Source organism: Amblyomma americanum, chromosome 7 (genome assembly GCF_052857255.1).
Source record: "Amblyomma americanum isolate KBUSLIRL-KWMA chromosome 7, ASM5285725v1, whole genome shotgun sequence".
In the NCBI taxonomy this organism is placed as follows: domain Eukaryota; kingdom Metazoa; phylum Arthropoda; class Arachnida; order Ixodida; family Ixodidae; genus Amblyomma; species Amblyomma americanum.
In genome coordinates, this window is record NC_135503.1 from 17721481 (window position 1) to 17726859 (window position 5379).

A 5379-nucleotide genomic window follows, 5' to 3' on the forward strand; every position below is an offset into this window, starting at 1 on the left:
GTTAAAGAACTCCAGGTGGTCGCAATTTCCGGAGCCCTTCACTATGGCGTCCCTCATAGCCTGAGTCGCTTTGGGACATTAAACCCCGCATAAACCAAACCAAACCAAACCAAACTTACGTTATGTGAAAAATTGCGTTCATCAACTTCCAGTGCAAAAAAACAGTATTGCACTTAAGTCTGCTTAAGAGCGCAAGTGTGAAAGTATTTATTTTCCTCTGTCAATTTTTAGTTTTCTATTTTTACTTGAAATTTTGTTATGTTTTACGTTTACATATTTTTCTTATCTTCGTTTTTTCTTTCTTATTCTTGTTTTATTTCAATTTTATTTTTATTATCTTATTTTTTATCCTAGGTAAGCCTTCTCAAGCATTTACATTGTTTTTCATCTAATCATTCACAGAAAACCTGCTTCAAAGACATCATTTGTTTTCATTATTTCAGTTTAATTAATTAACTTATTATTATTCATCAACGAAACTTCTTCCATTATAAGATCAGCTCACGCTCTACGTAACACAATCGAACTTTTGCACATTTATCACCAGAGAACGACATAATCCCGCGGACAACATTTGCGGACACTTTTTGTTGATGCGACATAACCACATAATGCTTTCGCATTAAAATGAGCTTGTCCGGAATCTATGGTGTGTTGTAGCGAGTCCAATCTTGTGTCACCGTCTCCTGCTTGCGGCTCGTGTCCTGAGCCCGAAAAGGCTGACGACCGGGGCAGGGAAATGCCAGAGACGCTTGAAAGCGCCGCTACGTGCCCCGGGCATTATGAGGATGCACGCGCCTTGCGGGGCCCATAAGATCTGTGGCGCCGAACGACAACGCCGGTCGACGAGCGCGCCACGGTCGTTTGTCCTCATTTGCATCCGCAGCCGCGGAAAAGACGGCGCCCGTATGTGCTCAGCCTCAGCTTCTTCGAAGGAGGCGCTATTTCCAGAAAGGCGATTGTGGAGGCCGCGTTGCTCGCTAGAACACTAACATAAAGAGCGGATATCTTTTTAAGCTGTTCTTTGCGTAAACGGGATAGGTTTAGGGGCTCCTCTCTAGCTCTGTTTTAGCGGGAGAACTCGTGGGTGCACGTCTCCTGGACGACACACTGTTCTCGTTGTCGTTTAATTTCCATTTCTCGAGAGGATGCGTTTACACTGAGTGCATGCCACAGATTCAGCGTAGCCGCTATCACCACGTTCAAGGTTCCGCGAGAGTGCTTCCTCTGTTCTTATGATACTGCTGCTTTTGTTTTGGAAGGTACGCAGGAAACAGATCGGTTAGTCTAGTCAATACGTCATGGCTTTGTCACAGATTCGTGTGTACATTTTGTACAGGTTGTTAGCCCTCGGACGTATCCTTTTCTTCTTACGCGAAAGGAATGTGGTGAGTGGTAGTTTTTCGGTTTCCTGCGAGGCGAAAGAAGCAATAAAAGTTTTCAACAGATCAAAATAAACGCAGGAATGGAACAATAGAGCTTTGCGATTAACTTCTCTCCCAGTCTGGAGAGATGTCCCACTCAGCTTACAATGAATGGGAGCTTAAATCATTTCATGCTCTAAGCCACGGCTTTAAATCTTTCCATCTCTTCAGAACTTCTTCCATTTCAGAAGAAAACACTGTGCTCGACAAGCACCAAGCAACCTATACGAATAATGTTATGATCGTTCAGTTTGCGCACCTGAATGAGTCGGCGTCTTATTTCCAGATAAAGAAATATAAGCCTCGCTTCCACATAACTTCAAAGAAATTCGTGTGATAACAAAACCAGCAAAGCCTGCGTTGCCGGTTTTTCCGCCAAAAAAAAAAAGCTTTTTTTTCCCGCTGGTAAGATTACGTTTAGCAGCAGCCAAAGAATACTCAGAATAAAAATAGGAACGTACACCACGTTATTACGTTATTACCAAGCGCAGAGTTTAACGATGTTAATTGCTGTATCATTCTTCGTAACATACTGCAAGCTGCGCAACATGACAATTTCCCAGCAAACTAAAACGAACACAATTTACCGGTGAAAAAGAAATTGGGATGGAGTGCTAAAATTATTATGTTCCATGCATTTAGTTACCCTTTACGCCGTGTTCCTTCCGGCATTCATTGCTTGAGTTCCGGTAGAGAGTAATGCCACGCTTTTAACTGAAAGCTAATAACGTGGTTTTCACTTCGCTCACAAAGCCAGATATAAGAAAACACTATCAGCGCCCAAGCCGCATACGTAAATAACGTTAAACCATCAAATTCGCCCTTACTCTTTGGACGGTCTTACAATAATAAAAAGCACCGCCGAGGCTGATAAGGGGAACTCAAAACAATCACGATAAGAAAAAGATACAAACGAGCGTTCATATGGATGCGCAGACATGAACATGCGTGAGTTTCATTGCAATGCAGGGCGTCATTGCTCCTAGCGGTCACGTACGCGCTTCCAGGGAAGGCGCGATAAAACCGGAGAGAAGCGTCTGCAAGCGGAGCATCAGTGGAGGCACACCTCGAAGATAAAAAGCACGACCCCTAGAGAACAAACCAGAAGACATTGCTTTACTTCGTCGGGGCAGACAGAGGCAAACGCCAAGGTACCAAAGTGGCAGAAGTATACGCGGAATAGAATGGAACACTTGAGAGGAAGGTTTTGTTTCTCGAGAGAGAGAGAGGTACTCTTTTTACCGTAGTATTTTGTTCCAGGCAACTTTTTCTTCCGATGCGTGCAACCAATCTGTGCCGTGCTATTTGCTTCCCTCCTGTGTGGCGGCCCAAGACAACCCCGTCTGGAAATGAGTATTTTGGTTTTGCTGCTCTTTTCTTGCTGGAAGCTTTCTTGGCAACACGTCCCTAATTCACAATATGCAGTGAAAAGAAGGGGAGCGGAAGAGAGCTGTCGCTTCTATTTTTCTTTTATTGGGGCGCAATCGCGTTAGGATAGTGACTCCTGCAGCGTTTACGTTAACTGTTTGCCGAGTTCGTTCTTTTCGTCCGGCGTACGGTAACGGCATTAAAAGAGTTCGGTTTACTGAATGAAAAAAAGAAAAGAAGGAGAAAGAAACCAGTACAGAAAAAAAAACGGTGTTGGTACTTCTCTCAGCTTTGCTGAAGATTAGCATCTCGAGGGAGTGTTAGACTGCCACCATTGTTCGGTCCGGAGCTTGTGAAGCTGGAGAGAATTTCATGCTTTGTTGGGCTCGATTTCTTACAAGATTTTTGAGTGATAAAAGGGCACAGATGGACATTTACAAGCTGTTTGTATCCAATCCTGATGCTCACCATGCCACATTACGCATTTCCTACAGAAAAAAAAATGGTTTTATCGATCAAATCTCAGCTATATTATTTCATGGTTATGGGTATAAATACATGTGAACTTGAAAGCTCATAGTGTTCACTGCAGCATATAGCAGCGTTCATAATTTGCTCATTACACTCTTGACCGTATAAAGTGCAGACATCACACTGAGATTCGGTGATGAATAAATAAGCTATCTTTTTATTTTTATTTTTAGCATCCTAGTTTTGAGTAAGACGCCATAGCAAGACAGCAAGCAAAATTCAATGCAGCTGCAATGAAGCGACGAGCAGTAAAGGAAAATCTTATGCATGCGAAATCGTTTAAATCTACGTTATTCATTAAACGTATTGACAGCATTGTCTTCAGCACTAGAATCAGTATGAGGTCTGGTCAACTTCCATAGTTGCCACCGCGCTGCTTCGATAAGAATTTTTTTTTTCGAAAAACCATTCCTGGAGCAAGAACCAGTTTATTAAGAACAACTGTAAACGTTGCTAGAAAATTGTCTTGAATCGATTTGAAGCTTACAGCCACATGTCTTTTTTTTTAGGCGTTCCTGTGCTTGTCCTCACGCACTGTTGACTGCTCACAGAACACCAAAAGTGGAATCAGTATGGCGCTGCCAAAGGTAAAAATATCCCTGAGCTCCGTTCTGTGAAGGATTAAAGAAAAGTTTTGTTCTCAAAGAAGGTCATTTTTATCGATTCACGTTTTCAACAGCTTGAATTATAGAACTTGCGCAAGGTCAGAAAGAAGGCAGAGTGATGATATCGAGGAGAACATTTTCCAAAATGTACAGATGAAGCGCTAAACGCAAAGCCCCGTGAGATTAGATTTTTCCTTACGTATGCATGAACACTCAGCCCGTTTTGGCCAGTTCTCGTGGAGCCGCAGAACTGTGCATGGTTTGTTTTTCGCGCTTTTCTCTTTACAATCAGACCCGAGAGTTTATAAATCGATATTCTTTCTCAACTTTCCCCGTTCAGTGAGGATCTTTACTGGAATTCAGCCAAGAAATCTTCCGACTTCCAATTTTCCTCCTTGCATTGAGGGGCCTTCTTTCAGTTTAGCTGTACGGCAGCGAAAGGTTTGACTGGCTATTTCGCCACTTCCATTAAAAGGGCGAAAAGTTGGACTTCTTGATGATAGTTCAAGTAGAGTACAGCAGCGCCAAAAAACTCCGGACATGTAAGGAAGGCCCACAGGACAGGCGACAGCAAACCCTCATCCGCTGTGTGTCCGATTGCGTTGACACAATTTGATGAACTCCGGGGGGACAAAGTAAGCCAGAATTTTTCAAACATCTTGTACATTGCTTCGTTTCAAACAATTTACGGATTGTGCCGTCCGATAAGAAGATTTTCTCAGCAGTCTTGACCAGAGAAATATGTTCTGTGAGAGAAAGCCACGGAGGCAGTCACAAAAAAACCTCAAAAAGGAATCATTGAATCCGAAAGAAATGAAGAATTGCTCGCTAACACTTTTAAGTTTCTCTCCTGTGTGCTTTTTCAAGTGTCTAGTTATTTATCTTTGTTTTACTGTTATCAGAAAGAAACCTTTATTTAAAGACAGACAATTGCGATCGGCTGAGCCCAACCCTTAAGACGGCGAGAACTGCAGCATAGCATCCCTCCCTTATATATATAAAAGAGTCTTCACCTGCCATTTAAAGGCAAACGAAATGTCTCTTCCTCCAGAAGTGATGTTTCCCGCCCTTCAATGATGTGCACAGGTTGCAAGTGAACCAGAAGTATATAATATTTTATTCCATGTAATCTAAGCCACAGTGGCGAACAGATTGGTTTTGGTTTTGGGGGAAAGGAAAGGCGCAGTATCTGTCTCATATATCGTTGGACACCTGAACCGCGCCGTAAGGGAAGGGATAAAGGAGGGAGTGAAAGAAGAAAGGAAGAGAGATGTGCCGTAGTGGAGGGCTCCGAAGTAATTTCGACCACCTGGGGATCTTTAACGTGCACTGACATCGCACAGCACACGGGGCGCCTTAGCGTTTTTCCTCCATAAAAAACGCAGCCGCCGCGGTCGGGTTCGAACCCGGGAACTCCGGATCAGTAGTCGAGCGCCCTAACCACTGAGCCA